The following is a 13,420-nucleotide window of genomic DNA, read 5'->3' on the forward strand; positions in this document are numbered from 1 at the left end:
AAGAAGGTCTGGCAACATCCGTGTGGGAAAACCTGATTTTGAAGATATTTTGACACTATATTTGACATGGATTTTTCTAGGTATAATGCCTAGAATGTGAAAGCAGCCTTTTGAAATGTCTATGAATTACTTAGCCAGTCTACACAGCACAGTTTAAAAAAAGGGGGTTGTGGAGGGAGAGCTTGGAAGCCTAAAGCATATCTGCCAGTGTAAACCCTGAATATTTCCTGATATTTTTTATTATATGAGTACTCACATAAACTATGACCTCCGTAACTTAGTAAATGAAGGTTGAAACAACAAATGGTTATTTAGAGTTCACAGCCAGGCATTACCCAAGTCTCAGTGCACTACGAGCAAAATCTTGTTTGCTTCAGTTATTTGTTTCTTCTGTCTAATGAATGTAATTTTCATATACAAGTGATAACACTGGCATTTCTTTGAAATGTTGATTCAGTTTAATTATGAAACTCACTAAGGTATTTTCTTGCTTGTGCATCACTCCCTGTACTAAGATTAATCACATCAACATCATTCATTTAATCTTTAAAAAGGAAGCAGTTGTCCACAAGAGCTTTCACGTTGCTTCATTAGTGCAATTTTCTGTGCAGAAATACTAAGCTAGCGGCCTCTGAATGTGGATGAGGAAGGTCATTGTATTTCTCTACTGTATATACTAAATATTTGCAGATTGTATAGACATTTTTAAGGATCTTTGCATTTGTATATACCCTTGTTTCTCTGTTGCTCCTTCCTGGCACATGAGCCGTGTTACTCAATTATCTTGGCTACATTTGTGTCATCCTAAAACTAAAGAACTAGTATGTTTTCATAGCATACCATTAATGTAAAATGAAAAGTCAGCATTATTCCATGCACAAGTATATAAACTTTGAAAAAAATGGATGCAATTTTCAGGTAAATTGGTAAGGCATATACATGGCACCTCGGTTTCCCTCTGATGTGGTGTTGTCACTTTTTATGGGATCCTTCCAAGCATTTAGAATATCAGTTCACCAGATAGAAAGCTGTGGTTATCATAGATGACTATACTTTCTCAACAGGCAATGGATGGGTGCATCTGTTATATTCAATAGTCCAATATGTCCAACTGCAGCATTTGCATATGAATATAGTCTTCGCCAGACTATGAGAACTTTTCATATACAACTATACTGATAAGTTAAATGAATTTCTATGAAATTGAAATGCTTATGAGTTTGATGCTCGTTTAATACTCATTTATACCGGCTTTATTCAGAAGGATTACCTGAGGCTCCAGTGATCACCTGTAGACTGGTTTGGAATTATATTTATAACATTTCTGCAGTTGCCTTAATGTGTTTTTTTTTATTTAAAGGGGTTTTCCCATTTCAGAAAGTAATTGATATTGTTTGAATAATGAAGTTATACAAATTTCCAATATAACTTCTGTATAAATTCCTCTTGATTTTCTAGCTCTCTATTTGCTGTCCTTTTATACAAACATTCTCTGTTTATTTTCAGTGGACAGAAATCTGACCATAGTAACTTTAAAGGACACCTGTCATCAGGTCTGTGTCACTTGTCCTGTCACCTCTACCTGTTGGAGCAGCTCACAAGGATCCCATCCCAGCCTTTATCTAGTCATTTCATACATTAATCATTATAAAATTATCTATTCTTTATTATGTAAATGAGGCTGGTCACATAGTCAGAGGCAGTGATGTCACCCCTGTTACCCCTCTCCTCCCCCTGCTCATGTCTGTGTGTAATAAAGTATAGTAAAGCATAGGTAGTATATCTGCTGACATGCTGCATCCTCCTAATACACAGAGACATGTTCTGCTGTAACATGGCTGCCTGGAGCTGCTGTATCTCTCCTATACACACGCACATGCACACACAGGCTGTAGGGGGTGTAGCCACCAGCAAAGCACATGGAGCAGCCATCACATCATTATACAGCCTCACATCATTACACAGGCTGTGAGTCATGCACTGGGGGTGTGGCTGTACCCCGCACTCATGAATAAGCTGGACAGCTTGAATATGCTAATGACTCATTGGACATTTCACAGGTCATTTGCATACAGCTTTAGGACCTCATTGCTTAGGTTTACAGGCATATAGAGGGACAATGAAGAGATAGAGGCAATGCTTTCTAATGGCAGTTTATGAAAATATATTTCGTTTAGGGGGGTTATTTTGCATGACGGGTTCTCTTTAACTATATGGGAGTGGTAGGTGGAAGGAGACTTATGCCATAGAACTGAGCTTTTCATAACTCCAGAAGATTTTGGTAGATCCAACTGGCTTGACAGTGAGACTCAATCTGTACCAAAAGGGGAGCAAGAGATTATCCATGGGCAATAGCAAGTTGGGCTATTTGGGAAGTAGAGAATTGGCATACCTCCCAGGTTTTTATGTAGGCACATAGCAGATGATTAAATTCTAGGCCTTCTACGTGTCCATATGAACAGTGAGATTACTTTTAGGAAAGCATGGAGGTCACAAGCCAGAATTGGCAAAGGGAGTCATCTAAATACAAAGAACAGTCTTGGAAAGATATTCATCTTAACTGAATAAACCATGAAAGGGCTTGTTGGTCCCATCATTTCAGGTCTAATGAGAGTTGCTTAATGCAGGGAGGTAATTTGTGAGAGTAGAGTGAGTGGGTTATCTTCACCCCCAAATATGTCAAAAAAGTGTGTATGTGCTTAAAAGCTGACATTAAGTCAAAGAAATTTCCCTACATGGATGGGAGATTACAAAAAAATGGAACTCAGTTTTGTCATATATGATGTTAAGGTGTGAGGAGATAGCGAAGAGACCCAACAGGGCCATTAGATTTTAGATCAAGGTCCAGGATTTGGTGATCGTTAGTAGGTTGTCCACAAACAGGTTTGCCTTATACCTACTTAGATACCAGAGATGTTGCAGTCTGCCCAGATAAGCTCTGCCAGCGGCTCAAATTACCATAGCAAAAAGGCTGGGAAAATGGAATACCCCTGCCTGGTGACTCTAGAAATAGGGAAATACAACATTACAGAGTTTTAGAGTAGCAGATTTAGGGGAATACCATGTTTGTAAATGGCCTTCTACATATCCATAGTTGGGACCTTTTGGAGCATCTTAAAATAGTTTGTATTGTGGATGAGATCTGCTACTTTTGTGACATTATCCAGTCCTTGGCGCAAGGGAATAAACTCCATATTGCAATATTTTAATGGATTATTGCCAAAATCCATTATTTTAACAGATCCTGATCCTTTAAAAAGTAGAGCATGTCCTAGGCTCAACAGTTTTTCACAGATCACTCATAGTTTATGAAGATCTTTGAAAAATAAATGTCAGACTTGAGCAAGTCGATCATAAAAACGGATGTTAATGTCCGATTTTCCTGGTTGATTTTTGTCACGGTCACATGCAGGTAGGAAAATTTGTAAATAAGTAAATTGTTGCATGGGTGGAAAATGTCCTACTGTATATATATTTATACTGTAGCAGTGTATTGTCACTGAACTTTGCACATCCACAAATTTTCTGTTTCAATTTTGGACTTCATGTTTCATGTCCTATTAACATTTATTGCTGAGTTTATCAGTTTTATCAGATTGTAGAAGGTAAAAGTATCAAGTCATCTTCTGCAAAGGATCTGTGATGCAGTACCGGAGGATGGGAAACAGGCTTCATTCTCTTTTCATTTAAGTGAAAGTTGCAACCATACAGATAAATGAATTATTCTTTCTATGTAGAAAAACTGTGGAATTATAAAAAGAAAAATTATGACAATGAATTTTAATTTTCAGCGTCAACAAGTAATTTAGATGGAAAAGTTTGTCTAAATTAGTTAGATTTTATATTCATAGTAAAATACATGACTTGACACTAATATTATGATTGCTGCTAATGTTCAAGTATATTCACAATGATAAATCAACAATTTTCGTTCTAACCAGTAGAACTGAATAGCTGTCTTCACAGAACAGTGAACACTATAATTTCACCTTTCTGAACACTTCTTCCCTCCTTCCATATATCCTCATAAAATATTTACACCTGCAGAATGACCACTCAGATGATCCTCGGACTCTCTTGCAGAATCCCTGATGATGTCATGGAAATGTTAAACCCATTATGCTAAGATAGAAGCTCCATCTAATCTGACCCCATGCCTTTCTCATCAGCAGAAAGATATTTTTACATAGGACAGTCTAAATTCAAATCTAGAACATATGCTTCTGCCGTCTGCTACCATCTCAATCAAGACTGATAAATATTTCACAATATTAAACATTCCATTTCCATAAATTTACTTTGCCTTTAATATTACGGGCAAAATATGAGATTGGACACACAATTAAATAAAAAAAAGAGTGATGTGTTAAAAAAAGACAGTTCCATTATGCATTTACTGGATGGGTTGATGATAGATAGGTAAGCAAAACATTCAGGATTATGGATTATGCCAAGCATGTCAAACATGGGAACAAAATATATACAACTTTATGTTTATACATACATATGCAAATCTATACCATGAACACACATTTAGCATACAATTTTAGTACAGTATACAGTTGCGTTGAAGAGTTTGGAAAACACCCCTAGATTAAACCTATGTCAAACAAGCATATGGTTATTAGTTAGTTTTCACAACTCCACTACCACCTTACATCTTGACTTCTTGAGTCTATTTTTCACCTTAATTATTCTAAGAATAATTAATATTCAAATGGGTCATTAAATATATTAGACACAGGACAGAAGATAGACAGAAGGCCACTGGTTATATGTCCATATCACATGTCCTACACCTGCCTGGGCAGCAGCTCATGTGATCAACAAAATGTGTTTGGCTGCAGTCGGTTGCTTGCAGTGCATCCAGTATGGCCAGTGTTGTGCTGAGGTGCCATATCAGTGAGGTAATGTGCAGTGATTGCAGTTACACACATCATCAGGGTAACAAAGCAGGATAGTCTAGAGCAGGGCATAAGAGGGAGGAGCAGTAACTGAGAACTGAGGAATCATGGGAGTTGTAGTATCTTGTGGAGGCCATCTTGGAGATAACTTTTTAGTCAACTATAAAAGCAACCTTTTTAAGCTCCATTTTATGGTTAATTACATGTTTTGTTTGTTTTGTTGTATTAATTAATTGATGGCATTATGGGTTTTTGTATCAGATGTTCAGTTTCCTGGCATACACCTCCCATGACCAATAATTTTTTAAATGTTTTCATTGGCCTCTTCCGAAGCCTTTAACTTTTACATTTTTCTGTTGTTGCCACAGAATGATGCATTGTTTTATGCAGGACCAGTTGCCTTTTTATGGATCCATATTTTTGGTACATAATGCTTATTGAATACTTTCTATCAAATCTTTTCTGCTGATGGATTTTTTCCATTTTGTGTTTCAATTTTTCACTCCCCGCCTTCAAAAGTCCAAAGAACTGTGGGGCTTGTTTTCTGGATAACAAATTGTACTTCTTAGTAGCAGTATTTCTTATTCCACAAGGTGTACTGGGAAGCTGAAAAAATGTAAATGAGATGAAATTCTTAAGGGCTTTGTTTTTATGGATTTCATTTTGCACTCCAGATGACACCTCTATTCTTTGGGTCAGTATGATCTCAGCGGAGGTGACGCGAAACGCGTACTGGGGAAGTTGTCCACAGCTGACACCTGGGAGTTCCTGTTGAATTGGTATGCGCAGTATAGTTTGTGACACTTTATGGACACTGGTTCTGTTTAGATCGCTATATGTGAGGCACTGCCATATGTAATATCTAGCACTTAGTTCCCTTTTATGATGTTTACATGCACTATGCACTTATGTATTAATAACATACTCCTAGGATTAATTTTTGCTTGATGGCAATATAGCTATTTGGAGTCCTAATTGTTTTGTTTTTATGTAAGATATGTATGTGTTTTTTAATGTAATTATACAAATAAAAGTTAACTTTGTTGGACCATAAAACTCTTTGCGCGTATGGTTTGGATATTCTGTGATGGAGTTGGTCATTTATTTGAAAGGAGGGGCACCATGTGTCACCGAGCCTTTATGTACTTTTTGTCTGTAACAATTGGTCTGATCACCAAGTTAATTGTGTTTTAAAGGTTATGAGTTCACCGGGTGCATCATATAGTTTTACATATTTTCCTCATGTCTCTACAATTACAATTTGGTGATGCCAAATATGTATAGGTTTTCATACATTGATCATCAAAATCAAGAGTGATAAACCTAGGAAACTTATTCATAGATCCGGGCACTGCAACTGTGGTAATCTTCTTATATGTGTTATCCATGGCCTCCATCCTTCTAAAATCAACATTAAATATTATGCTAAAGAGTCAGAAGGGCTCTGGGGGGGGTGTTACCTGAGAACCACTGTGCTTTGTCTTCACAGGATGTTACACTATGCAGGAGCATGTCTCACCACAGTGTAACAGCCTGTTAAACCACAGCACAGAAGGACTTTTGTAACATCCCCCTATAGCATTTCAGGCTCATTAGCTTTATTTAAAGATTGTTAATCCACCTGCACTAGTCCTCACTCATTGGTAAAATGAAAGAGAACAACAATAAGTAGTCAATATGTGAGTGTATAGCATGGATCTATACCTGGATTATATAAGATATTCTAAAAAGCTACTAATGGTACCACATATGAAACACACTGGTGTGAGTAAGATAAAGTATTGTAAAGTACGATGGTGGCATTGGAACGGCCCAACCCTCACACACCTTGCAGAAAAATATACAATGTCTTACCTGCTTGTCCAGTGGTGGCTAAGGATGAAAAGGATATTTGTGTTTTTGTTTTTAGTCTCACTAGGGAACATCACACCACCACATGTAACTGTAAGACCAAATATGGCAACTCACCTCAAATGCTCAATTATTAATATGTAAAGTGAAGCCTCCTGTCTTTTACCTCATCAGCCAGATATTCCTGACCATAGAATGGTCGCACAGGGTCATGTGATCTCTAACTGGTGACTGTTCATGGACAGGTAGAGATCACATGACCCTCCATCTGCAGCCATTTTATGGACAGGAATGTCTGGCTGATGAGGTAGAAGACAGGAGGCTTCACTTTACATATCAAGAAAGCAGAGCGTTTCTGATTGGCGCTGCCATCTTAGTTTGCCAAACCGTGCCCTTCATGATGCTGTTGGAGGGTGTCGATCAGTTGCCATGACAACTGGGAGTCTGCTTAAGGCTTCCATACCTGCCATTCATTAATCTGCATTACAGTCCATCAGAGATGGACATCAGACATCAGACATGAGGAAGGAGGGACTTCCCTCCAAAACGTCACAGGACTCACCTGGCGTTCAGTGTCTCAGTGGAAGCCATGGAAAATTAAGTGTGGACTCTCTATCTGGACTACGGCATGCTATAACCGAATAGGGGTGAAGTACCTATGCCAAATGTACTGTTGTTAATGTTTCGTTAAACTATAAAGTATCTTTAAATGAATTTTTATGGTGGTCTAAGTCTAACTCATGTATGGTGATCACTAGGAGTGTGAGAGACTCCGAAATATAGACCAGTGTACACACTTATGGAAAGAGGAAGGAGCCGCGTTTGTTGCAAAGCGTTAGATAGCGTTTTCCCTGTGTGCTGTTAGAATAAAGCAAACCTTTTAGGTGACTTGTTGCTCCAGTCTTGTGAGAACAGTCCCATGGGAAGCAGCTACTGCTAGGTATTCTAAAATCCGAAATTTATACTACACATGTAGTACCTCTGAAATGGATTTATATAATGAGCCCACGCACTGTTCAACACCCCAAATCTGCTTAAAGAGCCAAATCATCAAGGGAAAGAGTTAAAGATCCTGTTCTTATTTGTCTCAACTAGAAAGAGCTCAAATGGATTTCAGAAACACTGCTCAATGCAGGAGACAGAAGCAGACAACGGCCATAGAGAAGCGGCTTTACTTAAAGGGAATCTGTCACCAGCCATAATAAAATAAGCAAAGAAGATTTATATTAACTTGAGAAGGGTCAAGTTTAGAGGCCGCAGGTGGAAATTCAAATTCACAGTCTTGGGTTCCATAGTACCTATAAACATGTTATTGGTGTCATATTAAATATAAGAATCTACAGAATCAGTGGTACAGACAGTAAAATATATAGATGGAAATGCAAGTTGCAGATAAACACCAAATTCCTTCCATTTTTAACTATATGAATATCCAGTCCTGAAGCTCGTAGAGCATGTTACTAGGTACTCTAGAACTGAATATAAGGGCATATAAAGCAACGCTACCTCAGCCGCTTCCAAACATCTCAGGCAATATGACTCTTCCCTACTCTTTTTCACATAACATTGGAGAATATTTTTTATAGGTAAATAAATGAGTGAGGTTTCACATAAAAGATGGAATTCTAGGAAAGATATTTCATACCTTAACTGATAGGTCTATTAGCTTAATGGGGTAAAATCTGGTGACAGGTTCCCTTTAATGACATATGTTAGAAAGTGTACTTTTATCACCTGTTGTATTCAGGTTAAGACAGGCTTTATATTTATCTTTAGTCATTTAGCTAAGAAAATTGTATTCCTTCAGTGTTACAAACTATAAGGACCATTGATGAAATTTTCTTAAAGGTACATGTTCTTCCTACAACAGTGTATTAAAACAATCATGTGGTATGAGAATTCTCTAAATGTCTTTCTAAAATTGAGACTGCAAATGATAAAAAATGTTCAGTTTTATTGTGTATACTTTCCCATACAAGTATAAAAACACATATTCTGCTAGCTGCAGTTAAGAGCACGTGTATGAACATTGTGTCCAGACCTTTCTGGGTCAGCACACTTGCTGCTTCCGTGGTACATAATAACCTCTGTACACTTTACTTCTGACCTGCTTGTTGTGATTGGAAACTGTACAAGAGTCAGTGAACAATGCTGGGATTCTTCTGATGGCTATAGACATATATTGTAATTGCATTTGATAGGACCCCTCTTAGTTTTACAGAACTCGTGCATAGGATCATGGTATCCCAGTGGTTGTGCATTACAAAAGCATTGAGACTCCACCATATGGTGTCTTTATATCTCTTATGTATTACAGCATGTGATGGAACATGGTGTGGTTTTGTTTTTTGCAGATTCACTTTTACAATAAAAAATAGTTTTTGAGTATTTTATTACACCAAATAGGTGTTGCCTTAAACTGAAAATGAATGGCATATTCTTACAGCATTAGTTGGACGTCGATGAGGGTTCAATCCCTGGTCCCTTCACTCTACTGTGACCTGGAAGAACTATTTAAACTTAATTCCTATTTAAAAGAATGGTAAATTAGCTGCAATATCTTCATCGTGGAATGTATGGAGCTGTCTGGGTCTGGCTCTAAACTCTCTGCTAATATCATTTGCTTAAAGGAAACCTACCACTACGGATCTACCCATTAAGCCCTTTTTGGGGCTAATCCTTTACTCCCCTCTATCTTTTCTAATCTTTAATCAGGGTAATATGCACATCTTCTAAAGAGGCTACTGGGGGAGTGGAGTAGCCGGAGCCGAGGCTACACAGGGTGGCTACTCCACGCCCCAGTAGCCTCTTTGATCCTCCTACCCAGACATCTTCAGCGCGCAGCTACAAAGAGCTGCGCACACTTGTCTGCGAAGCCGGAGTTCTGCACATGCACAGAAGATGTGGCTTTGGAGCAGAGATTGTGCACGCACTGGCATGTGTTATGCGCATGCGCAGAACTCCGGCTTCACAGAGGGGAATGACGGATTAGTCCTAAAAAGGATTAGCCCTTAATACGTAGATCCGTAGTGGTAGGTTTCTTTTAATGTATGAATCAGATGTTCTAAATAACGACCTACGTAAAGGATATACTAATTATTTGTTGCCTCAGATAACCTCTGCTATATATTCATGTATCCAAAATATACTTGTGAAAGATAGTACAGTATGTTATCTTAATCCAATGTTATGAAATCCATAGTGATTCAATGCAGTAAAGATCAGTCATTTAAAAAACCTGATTATTGACAGGGTCTTACAGAGAAATAATATTTTTCCTCCAAATTAATTTTAGGGATTCCAGGGATCTTTTCTTTTTATGTCCGCACTAATTGTGCATCATTTCTAATACTGCTTGGTACCTTCCAGGACTTTAATCTTGCATTCATTCATATGGTCCTAGAAGGGGAAATTGGACATAAACAGAGAGAGATCACATGACCCTCAATCACAGGTTTTTTTGAACAGGAATGTCTGGCTGATGAGGTAAATGAATGAGGGGGTTTACTTTACATATTAGGAAAGCAGAACAAAACTTTTTATAGATGTATATTATTAATAACCTAATATCATGCTCCCCCCCCACACACACAGATACACATACTAACAACCTACTAATATGTAATTGTAAATTTTGAATGAACTGTATGTCATAAGCGAACAGTTATGTGTCAATTAAATAATTGAATGTATAATAATATTTATACAAAGAATAAAAGGACTTTATTAAACATGTCAGATGTGTAATATGTACAAGAAGATACTAAAATACCAACAGACCCTAAAACAAATAAATAATTGGTTCACATCCATAGTTACAATATACAGTGATTAAAAATTTAGCACACCAGCATGTCCATTACTGGCACCACATTCCTGCCAAACACCTGGTGCTAATGCTGACATGGGAGAGCATCAACTATTTTATTCATTATAAATGCAAAATGTGCACATCTCATACATCGTGCTTAAAGGTCCCAGTGAAGGTGTGTATTATCATTGAGGGAACCTGATTATGAGTAAATATCCCATGTCAAACCCATCAATAGAGCAAATATGCTGAAAGACTCATAAACAAAGCAGAAGATAATATTGATGGTTTCTCTTTTCTCCTTTTAGGTGAATGATAATTCAAAACTGATCAAGGTTTCTCCATAAAGATGATACTGACGTTATCTGGAAAGGAATGGACTTTTACCTCCTAACCATAAATATGGTTCAGTGTAAATGAATGTAAGATAAATGTGTAAATCATGACAGCACATGACATTAAAATATCCTGCCATTTTTATCTCTCCTTGTCTCTCTACTTGTTTCCTTGATTTTAAAGTCATTTCAGCTTTACTAGATTCATACAAAAATTTCTGGTAACAATATCTTAACTTAACCAATGGGATAAGTTTTCAAAACCTGTAGTCGTTGAACAGCATAAAGTATTATGCATTTTACAGTAAAACCTCTATGTAAATATTGGGTTTTGAACAACCTTGACCAAAAAGAAGATTTTGAAAGGGTTGTCCAAAGGAAACAGGTTCTGTTCCCCTTTCAGTTGTGAAATAGCTGAAAAAATAGCACAGCAGCCATAACATAAGGCGACCTTCCTCACATGAAAGAAAGTGAATCCCCTGCAGAGAAGCTTAAAATGTCCTGGGGGGAATCCTCAGTTTACTATTACTTACCGAAATACTTACCGTTAGCAACAGCTGAAATGTTGGCAAGCTGGAGAGTAGCAGTGCAATGCTGAAAAAAAGGACACGTACATTAGGGCAGATATATCAAAAGTGTCTCAAAGAAAACTTGTAAAGTAAGACTAGTAAGTCTTATGTCAATTACAAGCAAGACAAAAAACCTTAAGGCTGACACAGTTCACCATGGCACTTGTATTTTATATATTTCAGGTCACTGGTGCTCCACTATGCCCGAGAAGAAGCCTGTTTGGACTAAAGGGTAATTGATCCTTTCAGAAAAGTAGATAGATTCCCAGCACCGTGATATCATTTCAATATAATCCTTATTTAAACATAATTAACAACATGTACATCCCCTGCCATATAGAGATTAAATTTATATGTTTCGGGCAATTTAATCTTAGGTATGACTAAGGACATAAGTTCTGTTTCCTGAAATATGATTCATCTCTGTGTGGTGGTGGAGGTACGTATGTTTTATTATCTTTAAATAACTCTGGAACATTAACATAATTGTTTCACTTTTTCCATTAAACCAGCCCCTTATTTCTTCGATCATACCCCTTTGTCTTACTAGTAGTAGAAATGTCGATAAATTGCCTTAAACCCTTCATACATGAGGTGCAAATTACGACTGATGAAGTCTTCTGCTGTTGTGTGTGAGCTGAGGTGTGGGTAGGGGTACTCCTAGTCGGAAAAATAACTAGACACAGGATCAGTGCAAGCAGTAACTCTGAAATCAAGACAACTGAAACCAATGAGAAACACCAGAAAAAATCCATAACAGAGATTGCTGAAATTAAAATAGGAGCCATTGTTCAGGTGCAAGACAGATACTGGAGACATGAAGAGATCAGCATACTGAGCCATAGGCAATGAAATAGTGGGATTTGCAGAACACTGGATTTTAATAAAGCTGACTATTCTATTTCTGATCTAAGGATTTAGGGAGGGATGAACAAAATGTATTGGTCCAAGGGCCGCATTGTCATACGGCTCAACTGTAAGGGGCTGTACTAGTTACCAGCACCCTTGTGCTGTAACCACAGTGCAGCACCAAATGCCCCAGAAATTATAAATACAACAGTGCAGCAATAAATACCACCCCAGCCATTTGATATTGCATTCAGAGTAATGCAGACAATAATAGTGGAAACCCTCAAAGCATACAAAAAATAAAGAAATCCTCTCCTTACCTGGCTCCTTTTCTGCTCCCTTCACCCCAATTCAACTTCATATCTCCTCCATGTGCTGCTCTACACTGTGTACCCTGCTGGTTGGATGCTCCAACATCAGGGCCCAGAGAAAAACTGTGCAAGAAGCAGTACTAACCGCTCCTGGGTCCTCTCCTGCAATCACTCTTCTCAGCGGCATTGGCTGCTCCCATGTTAGAACTTCTTGAGTGACCAGGAAACCAGGGCTGTGGAGTGAGAGTCAAGGAATTGGACCAATTCCTTGGTGACCGTTTTGGGGCAGTTGGAGTTGGAGTCAGAGCTAGGGAAATTGAGGAGTTGGAATCAGAAGTCTGGCTTACCGTCTACACAGCCCTTGGATCTTCATTCACTATCTGATTCTCAGTTACGTGACCTTTGAAGCTTAGAAATAGGCTAATGTAATGTGAGGGTTTTATTGACCCTCACATTAATGACCAGGCCCTATTTTGTTTTTTCACTCCCCACCTTAACTTTTTAATTTTTTCCGTGTAAAGAGCTTTGTGAGGGCCTGATTTCTGCATAACAAATTGCAATTCATAGTAATAGCATTTCATTTTCCAAGGTGTGTAGTGGGAAGTGGGGAAAAAAATACAAATGCAGTGAAATTGGTTAAAAAATGCATGTGGACCATTTTCTTGTGGCCTTGGATTTATGGCTTATACTGTATGCCCCAAATGACATGTCTCATTTATTCTTTGGGTCAGTACAATCACAGGGATAGAACATTTTACATAGGTTTTATAATGTTTTCATACATTTACAA

At 37.8% G+C, this 13,420-nt stretch overlaps 1 long non-coding RNA gene across 3 annotated transcripts in view; it reads left to right on the top strand.

The window, feature by feature from the left end:
• The window catches only part of LOC140118031 (uncharacterized), a 205,422-nt gene extending 192,002 nt beyond the window's left edge, over nt 1-13,420 (top strand). For 2 of the 3 annotated variants that reach the window (XR_011853120.1, XR_011853122.1), the window contains exon 5: nt 10,875-13,420. This is a non-coding gene — a long non-coding RNA (uncharacterized lncRNA). The remainder of the gene's footprint in view (nt 1-10,874) is intronic. The other variant, XR_011853121.1, reaches the window with a different exon arrangement.

Source organism: Engystomops pustulosus, chromosome 2 (genome assembly GCF_040894005.1).
Source record: "Engystomops pustulosus chromosome 2, aEngPut4.maternal, whole genome shotgun sequence".
Classification (NCBI taxonomy): domain Eukaryota; kingdom Metazoa; phylum Chordata; class Amphibia; order Anura; family Leptodactylidae; genus Engystomops; species Engystomops pustulosus.